Source organism: Papaver somniferum, chromosome 8 (genome assembly GCF_003573695.1).
Source record: "Papaver somniferum cultivar HN1 chromosome 8, ASM357369v1, whole genome shotgun sequence".
NCBI lineage: Eukaryota > Viridiplantae > Streptophyta > Magnoliopsida > Ranunculales > Papaveraceae > Papaver > Papaver somniferum.
In genome coordinates, this window is record NC_039365.1 from 12,821,704 (window position 1) to 12,836,972 (window position 15,269).

General features: G+C 35.2%; 1 long non-coding RNA gene across 2 annotated transcripts; it reads right to left on the minus strand.

Moving 5' to 3' along the window:
- Window positions 1-5,681: 5,681 nt before the first annotated feature.
- LOC113302362 lies at window positions 5,682-8,569 on the minus strand. 2 transcript variants are annotated; one of them, XR_003336820.1, is made up of 7 exons: window positions 8,264-8,569; window positions 7,824-7,878; window positions 7,687-7,725; window positions 6,734-7,147; window positions 6,478-6,601; window positions 6,160-6,306; window positions 5,682-5,819 (listed from the first exon to the last, which is right to left on the minus strand). It is a non-coding gene; the product is annotated as an uncharacterized LOC113302362 (long non-coding RNA). The 2 variants fall into 2 exon arrangements; XR_003336819.1 differs by having other exon boundaries at window positions 6,160-6,327.
- Window positions 8,570-15,269: the final 6,700 nt, after the last annotated feature.

Below are 15,269 nucleotides of genomic sequence, written 5' to 3' on the forward strand. Positions count from 1 at the left end.
CACTTGTGCTGCATCATCATACTTTACCAACCTCGTATTAATGAAATGAGATTCTGCTATTAAATTCTAGGGATTCTGTAATAAAGATTCTTCCTTCACATTAGACATACGATTTCTTACCAAAAACAAATTATACAGAGAAAAAAAAGTCGTTGAAGGTGAAAAAACTTGTATACGGTCAAGACACCTTATGGGTATGCATCATCCATTTAATAAAGATTTTGTGAAAATACACATAAACATGGTGCGAAACCTGGTTGTTGCAGTTACTTACTCAGCAGTCAGCACCCATAGTTTTCAAAATGGTTTTCGGAACACTTTTTACCCACCATATGAATGTCGTTGGACACTTGTGCTGCATCATCATACTTTACCAACCTCGTATTAATGAAATGAGATTCTGTTATTAAATTCTAGGGATTCTGTATAAAGATTCTTCCTTCACATTAGACATACGATTTCTTACCAAAAACAAATTATACAAAAAAATAAGTCGTTGAAGGTGAAAAAACTTGTATACGGTCAAGACACCTTATGGGTATGCATCATCCATTTAATAAAGATTTTTGAAAATACACATAAACATGGTGCGAAACCTGGTTGTTGCAGTTACTTACTCAGCAGTCAGCACCCATAGTTTTCAAAATGGTTTTCGGAACACTTTTTACCCACCATATGAATGTCGTTGGACACTTGTGCTGCATCATCATACTTTACCAACCTCGTATTAATGAAATGAGATTCTGTTATTAAATTCTAAGATTCTGTAATAAAGATTCTTCCTTCACATTAGACATACGATTTCTTACCAAAAACAAATTATACAGAAAAAAAAAGTCGTTGAAGGTGAAAACACTTGTATACGGTCAAGACACCTTAGGGGTATGCATCATCCATTTAATAAAGATTTTGTAAAAATACACATAAACATGGTGCGAAACCTGGTTGTTGCAGTTACTTACTCAGCAGTCAACACCCATAGTTTTCAAAATGGTTTTCGGAACACTTTTTACCCACCATATGAATGTCGTTGGACACTTGTGCTGCATCATCATCCTTTACCAACCTCGTATTAATGAAATGAGATTATGTTATTAAATTCTAAGTATTCTGTAATAAAGATTCTTCTTTCACATTAGACATACGATTTCTTACCAAAAACAAATTATACATGAAAAAAAAAGTCGTTAAAGGTGAAAAAACTTGTATACGGTCAAGACACCTTAAGGGTATGAATCATCCATTTAATAAAGATTTTGTGAAAATACACATAAACATGGTGCGAAACCTGGTTGTTGCAATACACATAAACACAGTGCATTTAGATAAGCTGCATCATGATCCTTCACCAACTTCATATTAATGAAATGAGATCCTCTTTACTAAATGTTTAGGGATTCTGTAATAAAGATTCTTCGCTCACATTAGATATACGATTTTCTTACAAAAACAAATTATACAGAGACAAAATATAAGTCGTTGAAGGTGAAAAAACTTGTATACGGTCAAGTCACCTTATGGGTTTGCATCATCCATTTAATAAAAAATTTGTGAAAATACACATAAACATGGTGCGAGACCTGGTTGTTGCAATACACATTAACACAGTGTATTTAGATAAGTTGCATCATCATACTTTACCAACTTCGTAATAATGAAATGAGATCCTCTTTACCAAATGTTAAGGGATTCTGTAATAAATATTCTTACTTCACATTAGATATACGATTTCTTACCAAAATCAAATTATACACAGAAAAAAATAAATCGTTGAAGGTGAAAAAACTTGTATACAGTCAAGACACCTTATGGGTATGCATCATCCATTTAATAAATATTTTGTGAAAATACACATAAACATGGTGTGAGACCTGGTTGTTGCAATTACTTACTCCGCAGTCAGCACCCATAGTTTTCAAAATGGTTTTCGGAACACTTTTTACCCACCATATGAATGTCGTTGGACACTTGTGCTGCATCATTATCCTTTACCAACCTCGTATTAATGAAATTAGATTTCTTTACCAAATGGTTAGGGATTCTGTAATAAAGATTCTTCCTTCACATTAGACATATGATTTCTTACCAAAAACAAATTATACGGAAAAAAAATAAGTCGTTGAAGGTGAAAAAACTTGTACACGGTGAAGTCACCTTATGAATATGAATCATCCATTTATTAAAGATTTTGTGAAAATACACTTAAACATGGTGCGAGACCTAGTTGTTGCAATACACATAAACACGGTATATTTAGATAATCTGCATCATCATCCTTTACCAACCTCGTATTAATGAAATGAGATTCTCTTTACCAAATGTTTAGGGATTCTATAATAAAGATTCTTCCTTCACATTAGATATACGATTTCTTACCAAAAACAAATTATACAGAAAAAATAAGTCGTTGAAGGTGAAAAACTTGTATGCGGTCAACACACCTTATGGGTATGCATCATCCATTTAATAAAGATCTTTTGAAAATACACATAAACATGGTGTGAGACCTGGTTGTTGCAGTTACTTACTCAGCAGTCAACACCCATAGTATTCAAAATGGTTTTCGGAACACTTTTTACCCACCATATGAATGTCGTTAGACACTTGTGCTTCATACTGTTTAGTTGACTTCAGTTTGGGTGATTTGAATCAGTACTTTTTCTCATTTCCACGGAGTCTCAGTTTAATTATGGTGACCGTTTTTCACGTTTTATATATACGAGGTACTATAAGTGGAATAAGTTAGTCTGCCAACAAACACCAAACACACATGTATACTGTTTTATTTTTTGTGGATTTTTATGTCGAAAAATTACTGTTGTGTGTATATTATTTAAGAATATGTTATTAAATGATAAAAAGTAACGAAAAGAAATAGAATCCATTAAACAGACCACTGACACAGAATGTGATTAATCAAGATGTTCACATTGTTTCTTCCAAATTATGAGGCATATTGAGTTGGGAATATTTTGCAACTCAACTAAAGAAGGCTTTGTGCACGTTGACTTAAATAGGATCTACATCCCATCTTCTTCTTAAGGTATTTAACTAGATGAGTTCTTAAGACGGAATATTTAAAAAGTTCAAATAATTTATTTATTTTTGCAAGTTTGGTATTTTTGCATCACTAGTTTTCTTCTTAGTCCACAGTCGTAGACTTTATATGGGAAATGTAGGCATATAAGTGCGGTATATTCGTATGGTATGCATACCATACTATTTTAGCAATTCTCATTTATAGCTATTATTATAGCTTGCATGAGTGTTAAACATCTCCTGGAGTATTAGCCATTGTTGAAACACCGTTTTGCTCAGTATTAAACTTCAAGCGGTGTTATAAAGTCCAGTTAAAGATGAAATACCCGTGTGATAAACATAAAAAACCCTAATTTAGAATGGTATATAAATCATTTTAGGATTGTTTTTACACTTTATGGTTGTGGATTCTCTAAGTAGTTTTATCTTCTTAGATAAATCTTATATCTATAGTCGTTATTCGTAGTGATTTAACGAGGTCTAGATAAACCATATCTATAGTCGTTATTCCTAGGGATTTAACGAGGTCTAGATAAAATCGTAGATTTTAGGATATCTCTTTGAAGAAAACCTAATTTCTATCAGTTTTTATCCAATCTATCGGTTACTTTATCAAATTTCATTCTTCTACGACGATTACCATATCTCTTGCGCTTCCGATGTGCATTAATATCGAGTTTAATCACTTGGAAAAATTCCTATTGAATTATTTGGATACGATTATATCTTGGATATTGATTTTTGAGATCGTTCAAGTACTCTTCTTAGCAATCAGATTCACGAACCTTGTGTCTATATACATACTGATTGAGTAGAGGTTGAGATATTAACTCTATATACACATTGTGAAGGATTATTACGTTGGTCTACTTGCCATTGTATTAAGTTTTGTCTATATTGGTTGCCGAACGAAAAAGTTTGGTGTACTTGGTATCCCATGCGGTTTCAAAAAGGATTTCGTTACCTCATGCACCAAAAAGGGTATTTCTGAAATACACTGGAAGTTATGTTATTCTTTTCCTATGACAACTATGAATATAAGTCATCCCAACAAGGTTGTCATAACTCGGAGTAATTAAAGGCTTCAGTTATCTTGTGCACAAAATAAGGAAACTATGAATAAGTTAGAAGCTTCGGTTATCTTGTCCAATTAAAACTATGAATAAATAAGAAGATATCAGGAGAAGGTATTAGTAAATAAAGAAAAATGTTTTTCTTCGATTTCTGTTCAATCCATTTTATTTGTTATGCAATTTCAAGACACAAAAATGATAGAGGATTTACACCAAAAATGGAGTTTTGCAACTGGTTCCGCTGTTGCGACAGGGGACGACTCGAACTTTCGCAACGGACATGTCTGTTACGAATTTGGAGTCGCAACTGTTTTCGGCTGTTACGACTCAAAAATTTAGCAATAGTTGTACAACAGTTGCGAATTCTTGACTAAGTCAACAGAAATTGATCCACAAAATTCGCAGTAAAATTTTAGCAACAGTTTTGGCTATTGCGAAATTTTTTTTACAGTAGTTGCGAAAATGTTTGATTAAATCAAAGAAGACCGGTTTCTATTTTGTGGTACAGATTTAGCAACTAATTAATAGATGTTGCGAACCTTTCGCAACAGCAAAAAAGAAAGTAGGTCTTTGTTGACCTGGACAAAATTTTCTCCCCAAATTCTATTTATCCTGCAAATACCCATAACCCTGTGATTCAATCCAACAATCATTCATATTCTGCACCACTTATATTACATTGATATGTTCAATTATACATGAGAACATTTTAAAAATTACAAAAGAAGAGAGAACATTCAATTATATGTTCATCCACACATGGTATACATATGAGTTACTCTTGATTTCGGTAAGACTCTAACTTAGTTTAGTTTCAAACTCTAGCAACGATATATTCATCTATATATGGTGAGTGTGTAAGATACAAATTTCTGAGTTATGCGACAACCTGAATTTCAATAAGAACAAGCACCTGATATCAATGCTAGCTTTGCCCATGTTCAGCTCTTCTGAATTATGTGAAAATCCCTTGCAACACAAATACAGACCTTATTAGACATGGAAAACGCAGAAACACAGAAAGAAAAAGCACAGTCCCTGTAACTCTATGAGTTACTCTTGATTCCAGTAAGACTAACTTAGTTTAGTTTCAAACTCTAGCAAAGATATATTCATCTATATATGGTGAGTATGTAAGATACAAATTTCTGAGTTATGCGACAACCTGAATTTCAATAAGAACAAGCACCTGATATCAATGCTAGCTTTGCACATGTTCAGCTCTTCTGCATTATGCGAAAATCCCTGCAACATAAGTACAGACCTTATTAGATATGGAAAACGCAGAAAGAAAAAGCACAATCCCTGTAACTCATAAGAGACAGAACCAAAATCTTGACAAAGTGTCTAAGATACAAATTTCATTCAGTTGTGGCTTATGCGCAATGTATAGCATTTACATTGAGTAACATGAGGATACAAATTTCTGTATGCTACACATGCTCTTCCAGTCTCATGACATTATGTAACATGAGGATTTAAGATGATTAGAGGAAAAGGATGATTATACTAACAAGTTTGTCTACTAAGGATGATTACAAGAAAAATATGATTATACTTGCCTTCATAACATCAACTGCTGGACTAATAGAATTGAGTTACGCGACAACCTAAATTTAAATAAGAAACTCCTTTTTGTAGCCTAAAACACGCACTTGATATCAATGCTTTGCACATGTTCAACTCCTCTGCGTGACACGACAATCCCTGCAACACAAGCACAAACCATAATATTAGATATGGAAAATGCATAAATGCATAAAGGAAACTTTCATCAGTATCTATACTCAATCCTTGGACAAAGTTACAAAGATATGGTCTGTAATTTTCTTAAAAGCTACATCAAATAATGTTTTTCCTCTAACCTCCACCTAGGAGGCCGTTCTAGTAGGGGCGATAGGCATTCTACATAAAACTGAGATACATCATCTCAGTGGTGCAGGTTTGGCGGGTTGGCTTATTGTTAAAATTCAGCAATAGACAAAACTTCAATGCTCTTACTAGTAAAACAAGAACTGTTGTAAACATGAAGAACAAAGAGACTTACTTGCATAAGAAATGCGTTGTAACCCATTATCTGTTTCACTATGACTTCTTCTTTCAGATCTTTACTTAAACTTGTTTGGAGAAAAGACTTCACATGGACCCTCAATTAGGCCTTCCCTTACATGCTACCATGATTAGATTCATATACCTGTCAGAGTGCGAACAACACCTGTCACAAACTTAGATACATATTAGATAATTGTGATATAAATATCAGAAGAATAGTACCAATAATTTACAAAACCAAATCAATGAGCAAGTTTATGCACATAAATTAAAAACTGATATCCCATGTATAACCGTCACCAATATGACCCACCTCATTAATTCCTGGTGTACATGGTAGGACGACAACGTCTGGTAAGTCATCAGGCAAGTAACACCTATTTACGACAGCCCACTTTGACCCAGTTTTTGTATCCTCCCATAGAGACAGCATGAGACTAACAAATTTCAGAAAAAAAAGAAATAGTTTTTAACCTGACCAGAGCTTCAAAAAAACTTAGACAAGCTTATATCGACAGCCTGGATTACATAAAAGAGACGACTGACTACCCTGCAAGCTGAAGTCTTACCTGAAGTTTTGAAGGTCTTAAGTTGTCATTGTTCGAACGAAAAAGAGCATGATCCCTTTGTCCAGGCAACAGTTTAAATGAGCAAGTTGTTCACATCTTAATCTGGCATAATGAGCAGGTGGGACCTGAACCTCTCATCCTAACAGACGTAATTCACTAAAATACCTTTCCCAACACAGCGATCATCGACCATAAACCGGCTCGGAGCATTATCTGTAGCATCAGCAACTATATCATATCTAGGAAATATACCGAGTCAAGAAATCATAACTCAAAAAAATATCATTATTATCACAAGTGTAAACAAGCAGAAAGAGATGTATTATTGTAAGAAGTCATGTTCCGTTCCTCTCTTCATCAATCCCCGCCATGAATCTTTATGTTTCTACACGGATCCATCGCAATTCTCAAGACCTGTTTTTCAAAAACGATAACAAAAGACAATAAGTTACTGATCAACAAAATAAGAAAAGTAATAAGTTAAAAACATTAACCAGCACAGAAAAGATGAAAAGGACGGGTTTTTTTTTTTTTGAAACTTGATCGTATCACTTCGAGCATGGTTTACTTCCCGTAGCATGGGAACGCTCTATCTAACTAGTTAGTACATTACTCGATTCCGCAAAGACACAACGAATGGGTCAGAGGCCTTGAGTCATCCTACTTCAACGATTTTTCAAGCTAAAGAAAGAAAAAAAGAAGTCGTGCTGCACACTATTTGTATGATATTCTAGAGTGCTTACCCTTTTACCATAGACTGGCGACTGAAACATATATCAGTTGAATAAAGTATTAGGTAGCTCAACCACTAACAAATGATACTTAAAGAAAAATCAAACCAACAGGTTCACCAGTTCTGTTATGTTATAAAACCAGACTTTTTTAAAATATTAACAACCTACAAGATTTACTTGAGTACGATTTATATTTGTAGATACTTCAGAAGAACTTACCCCAACATAGGGTCCTTTGCCAATGGTGAGAATGTCCATCTGTCAAACACGGCACCAAAAACATTTGTGAGTTTTGTGTTTACATTGCATTTCTATTCTGTCGTCACTCAAAACAAGATAAAAATTGGCTGCATAACCTGTTCCTTTACCACTGCCTCCATTAGCAAAAGGTACATAGTTTTCTACCATGTCCTGCAACACGAAACCAATTTGTTAAAAGTGATGGTTACCAAGATAACATGTGTGCATAAAAATCTCAATAATCTGTACCATAAAACCACCAAAACAGGCATCAGTAGACGAATTAAACTTCAATAAAAACAAAGCGAATTTCCACAATAATTATAAAATGTTTAAACATAAAATTTTAGTACATAATTACCAAGCCATGCATAAGAAATATAAGACTAATAGCATTTTCACTATACTAAGGCTAGAATTTATCACCAATTTCTTTTTAACTACAGAACTAATAGCATCTGCACTCAATAACTTCTGCAACTAATCAACTAACCAGGCAGTGACATCAATTTGAAGTAGTAGTTGCTTTAGACCATATAATTGTGTTACACTATACCTTGAACATAATAAGAAAGCAGAAAACGCATCAAGTCATCCGAATTATGAGTCTTTGACTCCTTATATCTTTATGAGCAGCAGCCTTGAAAAAATTAGGCAAATCGTGTCCTCCAAGAATCCCACCACATGTGCATATTGACAAAATGCAAGGAAAGAAGTGAAACCAGACAAAAAGTGGGTTCAATAAGCTATTTTACAACTACGAATACAATAGGAGCAACACGATGAGAATTTGACTTTCTAATGATGTAATCCAAAAAAACTACAACTACAAAGAGAAAATCGATGAGCACCCATATTTCATTCCAACATTAAAATGTATACTCAGCAAACCATATCGAATGAATTGAATCATTTGATTAACCACAAAACCAGTAACAACAACACCATAACTGATGGTATAACTAGAATCATAAGTGAAATAAATACTCACACAGAGGAAGAAGGTTCACAAATTTTAATACCCACAGGAGTTCCTGCATCTGAACTTCAAATTGAAAACTAAGAACAGCGAAACGAATTTAAGCAGCCGAACCTTGAATCTTCTACACAACTGGAACATCAAAAATAAATCAAAAAATATTAAAACCCTAACATCAAAATCAAATCAAATATAGTGAAAGTGATTTGCTACACGTATTTTTTCAATTTGCAACCTTTTGTAGATCAATCATAGTAATCTCTTGGTCATCTCTACAATTGAAACCCTAGATAACGAATATAAATACCGGATCTAGATTTTCATCTGTAGAGAAAACAAGAGATCAAGGTTTAAGAGGTAGCGGTGGTATCAGCTCAAGGATTTTAGTCACCACTGATAAGAGAGGAAGAAGGTATCAGCGGTATCAGAGAAGAGAGAAAGAGAAACTGAAAATAAAAACCTGTGTGAGATCGATAGAAAATAGAGATAGGGTTTCATCTCTACCGTTGGAAAATGAACTACATCTAGCCGTCCAAAGGTTTGGGGTGTAACAATATTTTCAGTTCAAAATGAAAAACAAAACTAGGGCGGAAACATACAAATCAAGTGTTTGTAGGTGTTTGCTGCCACACGCTTAACTAGCATGCGTGAAAGAAAAACAGTTGCGAGTCACAACTAGGTACTAGCCGTTGCAAAATTCGCAACGACGAAACGTTGTTGCGAATACAGAAATTTCGCAATAGCTATATGTACGTTGCGAATCTGAGTTGCTAAAACCTGAATTTGGTGTAGTGTTATACTATCTTGTGGATCGATATACGCACAAGATAACGCTGCATGATTAGTCTGTTTTTATCTCGAAAATATAGTTTTTACAGTGACATCTAGAGATTTTGATATGGTATCGAGAGAGTTCAACATAAAATCACGGTTATGATAATTCTCAGTAAAATTTTACTTAATTGTAGTATTTTTGGGATCTTATGAGGTAATTAAAATAATTAAACAGTCGTTATATTTTTTCGGTGTTGATTAATGCGCACACACGTGTCATAATCATCAAATAATAACCAAGTGAATAAATGCAACAACCTAATAACCATAAGACGAACTCGAGTTAATATAATAATTTTTTTGATAATCGCTGATCATATCTATCAACCTGAAAAAGCGGGGTATAAAAACCACACCCAATAATTCGTTCGGAAATCTGTATGGACTAAACTCCAATATAATTCCGAGAGAACCAACTTAAAAGTAAGACTTAATCAAGAAATATATCAAAGAGCTTTATCTCTCTTTCTCAATAAATTAGAAAATCGAACAGATAGAAATCCGTGAGCCTAATTGATATGAGAAATAACTTAAACAGTACCAAATACCAATGCCCAAGTGTCAATCAAATTCTATCCAACAATCAAGGTCGGAATTATCAACTGATTGAACTACTCACAACCTGTGATATTTCAATTATATAAATAAATATAATGTGGAAAAGAAATAACACAGACACCAGAAATTTTGTTAAGGAGGAAACCCCAAATGCGGAAAAACTCCGGGACCTAGTCCACCTTTGAAAATCACACTGTGTTAAGACGCTACAGACACTATCCTACTACAAGTTAACTTCGGAATGGAATTTAGTCGAGCCGCGTTCCTTACGCCTCTAGAACCACAATGTATTCTGCGTATTTTTGATTCCCTTAGATGATCTCACCCACAACTAAGAGTTGTTACGACTCAAAGTCGAAGACTTATAAACAAATTTGTCTCCGACAGATATGTTTATTCTTTATTCTTTTTTTGTTCCGTCTTTTTATACAAAGATCAAGGTGAACAGGAACCAACTAATAATCTGGTCTTATACTCCCGAGGAGCAGCCTAGAAATATCAATCACCTCACAATAACCTAACCGATGAACAAAAGAAGTTATTGCGGAATCACAAGAGTCTGAGACGAAGAACTGTTGTGGTTACTTTTTATATCTTACCTATCAGAGATAAATCTCGAGTAAATCTTAGAGAAGATAAAACTCAATAAGATAGAACTAGTTAGATCAAAATACGCAACTACAGAGAAAATAATTGGATCTGTCTTCACGAATCCCAAATGAAGTCTTCAAGTCGTTAACCGATAATGGTTTTGGAAAAACCTAGGTTAAAGGAGAATCGAATCTAGTTTGCGACTAGGATACAGGAAAGTACCGGGATTATGTTTATCAGTTGCTAGAATTCTCCATTATATAGTCTTTCAAATCAGGGTTGCTCACAATCAAATCTAAGATACATTAGTAACAAAGCATTAAATATTCACCGTTAGACGAAATCCTAATTTAAGATTCAATCTAAGTCTGCTTAGAAATTAAGAAATCAATCTCCACTGTTAGATGGTCTTAGCTTGTTACACACAAATGAAATATACTTATATTTAGATATGGGTAACCGTACCTAAACATGTATATTGGGTTGGATCAATAACAATTAACCAAAGTTAGCCAAATGAACAGTTTCATCTTAACCATATTCATCTAACACTTCTAGATAAAATATGATGATCAATCAAGCAGGAAATATAATCAAACGAATCTAATTGTGTTTCAAATAGAGTTTTTCAATTATTCACCATCTCATAGAAATATATATATGAACAAACTGAAACAAAATCGGATTGATTCGTAATCGTACAAAGTACTTATACAATCAATTCATAAACATTAATCCACGGTTTGAAAAGTTAATTTGAAATCCTTAAATCATAAATGTTTTAGTTCATGAGTATGAGAATCATACGTAACCGATTTTAGAACTTCACCACTGTGTTCGTAAACTGGGTACGCGAAAAACAGCTCCGGACCTTGGCATCAAGCCGTTCGCAAACCTGGTTCACGAACAACCAATCCGGACCCAACTCAGGTAAACCCGTTCGCATACTAGGTACGCAAACAGGAGTTCGGGATCTAAATCATCACACTAGTATGCATACCGTGTTGTATCCAGACATGGGTAATTGTTATAAACTCTCATTTCAATCATTGAAACATCCTTATAAGACGACAATGGTAATCTCACACATACCATTGGCTTCAAGTAATTTTCAAGTGATCGAATATTCAATGCGAAACTTCTCAAGTTAACATCAAATGATTGTCTCACACAAATCATATAAGATGTTCAAGGTAGTTTTCACATGATCATCTTTTGACTTAACATTTAGTTTCCTACAAATAAATTGTCTCCAACTAAACTCGTCAAGAATATGACGAACATAGATAAAGCAAAAAGCTTCCAACACATATTCGAGAAATTGATAAGTGAGATAAACTCGGCTCGAAATAACAAATGTGTATGATGTAAAAGTTTATATATCTATACGACTTAGTCTCATTAGAATATAGAATAAAATAGACTTATGAGTGATATATAAGTTTTAGTCTCCACATACCTTTTGTTGATGAAGTTCCTCCAAGCTTCTCAGTAGATCTTTGTCTTCAATTGGTGAACACCGTGAAGTCTAAAGCTTAACTACACATTCTATCCTAATCCAAGACATATCTATAAGTATATTATAAATCAAGTATATAGTTTTGATCAACTAAACTTGACAAACAATCTTGAGATAGCAACGGTTGCGAGTTCGACCGAGCAGTGCTCTAACAATCTCCCCCTTTGTCAATTTTAGTGACAAAACTATCATTACATATGAATTACAAAATAAATAAACTTTGTAGCTTCTCATCCTTCATGCTTGATTTCCTTGGATCTTTAACATTCCTTGAATTCTTATCTACTCCAAGTACTGCAGCGACTCTGAACGTGTTCAACTCAACATCATTGTTGTCGAGGATCCGTAGCCATAACAATAAGAAAAAAAGATGTTCTCAATCATTGTTATACAATGTCACAGTATATATTATTATATTGAATCAAAGTCCAATTGCATCACATCTTTGATATATGTATCATTCCCCTTTAGTCAATACTTGCATTTTAAAATGAAAACCACCCCCCTTACATAATGATCCTTAAACCATATGTATGTAGTGTGAACTACCAAATAATTCACCTCCTTTTTTTTAATATAAATTGGATTAGTTACTTATAAAATAAAATTATAAAGAACTACAATTGCAACGAAATTTAAAAATCTGCAGCAATGCAGGGTAATAACGTATCTAACTTAAGTCTCCACTGGCAACATGTCTCTGCATCGCTGATATGATCTACATCGTCACTAATTGATCAGAAATGAGATAAAAAAGAAATAGCTGACCTTAAGCCTTTGTCATACTAATGATATTATCGTTTGGTTTCTAGGGGTTTAAACTAATTTGAAAATAGTTCATCGAAATATATGTTCGAGACTAGAGAAAAGAGGAGGTTTGATATTGACCAGGATGAGGTTTGAGATTTGCCGGAATATATCTGTTTTAGTTTGGGAAAAAGTTTGGAAGAAATTTGTATAGCAAAAGTTATGGTTTCGTGTAAGTTCAGGGTTTATCATTACCAGTATCTTTAACCTTAGCCTTAACTTTAAAAATGTTACAGAGTAAAACGGTTTTCTTTCCTTTTTTTTTTTTTTTTTTTTTTTTTTTTTTTTTTTTTTTTTTTTTTTTGTTATTGAAGAAAGTGAGTGTAAGTTAAGGGTTTATCTTTATGAACTTAGTTATAGCTAGGATTTAAGAACCGTACCAGAACATGACATAACCTCTACTGGAACCTTGGTTAGTATTTTCTCCGTAATTAGATCATGGTGAAGGTGCTTCCTTTTTCTATATATTCTTTTCGTCTTCATCTTTGTTGGTGTTGTTGTAGTAATAGTATTAATGGACTCTTTGGTTTTACCTTGGTTAGTATTTTCTCCACCTTGCCGCGCCATACCATGACAGCCTTCCCCATGCGTCTACCAAAACGAAGCCGTGCGACAATCAACGACCACCCTTCCATCCTGGATGCAAATCCTAGCCGTCCAAGGTCGCCAAACCTTTGTCCCAAAATCCTAGTTTTGGCCACGCCAAACCGCGCCAAGGCATACCATGTCACATGTGCCAATGGCATGCCAACCACCTTGTCGCGCCATACCATGCCGGCCTTCCCCATGCGGCTACCAAAACGAAGGCGTGCGACGATCAAAATCCACCCTTCCATCTTAGATGCAAATCCTAGCCGTCCAAGGTCGCCAAAAAATGCATGGTAACCTTTGGCCCAAAACCCTAGTTTTGGCCACGCCAAACCGCGCCAAGGCATGCCATGCCACATGTTCCAGTGACATGCCAACCACCTTGCCGCGCCATACCATGTCGGCCTTCCCCATGTGGATACCAAAACGAAGGCGTGCGACGATCAATGGCCACACTTCCATCCTAGATGCAAATCTTAGTCGTCCAAGGTCGCCAAAAAACGCATGGTAACCTTTGGCCCAAAAACCTAGTTTTGGCCACGCCAAACCGCGCCAAGGCATGCCATGCCACATGTGCCAATGGCATGCAAACCACCTCGCCGCGCCATACCATGCAGGCCTTCCCTATTAGGCTACCAAAATGAAGGCCTGCAACAATCAACAACCACTTTTTCATTTAAGATGCAGATCTTAGCCGTCCAAGGTTACCAGCTAACACATGGCAACCTTTGGCCCTAGTTTGGTCGCGCCTAAACAAAGCCAAAACCCTAACTTTTGGCCGCGCCTAAACTGGGCCATATTAAAGCCATACTGATCATACTTTCATGCCACTGCCTACCAAAAGAAAGGTTGCAATAGTAAACAACAACTTTTCTCTTAAGATGCAAAATCTCGAACGTTGAAGGTCACCACCGAACCGGCAAGTCTCCCAAGCTCAAATTTCCAGACAAAAACAACATGCTACATGTTTTCCACGAAAACACTCGAGACATCAACACCTGTCACAAATTGGGGGATGCTCATTGGGTATTTGTTTGGCGGTTTAAAACGTGCGGCGTACACTACGCTCGTTATAAGAAAGTGTCATAAGGATGAGGCGGTTAGTAAATACAGGGAGTAATGGTGAAACGCTTTCGTTTATGGAACATCAATTCCAAGCGTTACCGGTTACCACATCCTACCATTTTCCATTTCTTAATGAGACCAGAGTACATTTCACTTCGACTTGTATAAATAGGCATTACCTATTTCCACCGAACGACAAGTTCAGGTCAGGAGGATACAACACTCAGAAAACATCTGCTAGCTTTCCTTCTGTTAGCTTCCCACTTTCTGATACAAGTCATGAAACAACTACTCTTCCAGAATCAACTATTCTGGTCTCAACACTTTCTTCGCTTCCCTCCCCAAAACCAACCCTTCTCCTTCACTTTGTGACCGAAGCAAGTCTGGAACGACCATTTCTTGGTTTAGGCCGGATTTGCACAGATTGATATCTCGAATATAAAGTACTCCCTTGCAGTACATTGTTTAGGGTTTAAATTCGTTTCTCACCCACACACCCGAAATTACCAAAATCAGCAGAAACCGTTTTCACCCTCAAACAATTTGCGACCACAGTGGGAGATTGATCTTTCGGTTATAATGCCAATTTTCGACCATCGATCTCATGCTTCGACCCAGTCA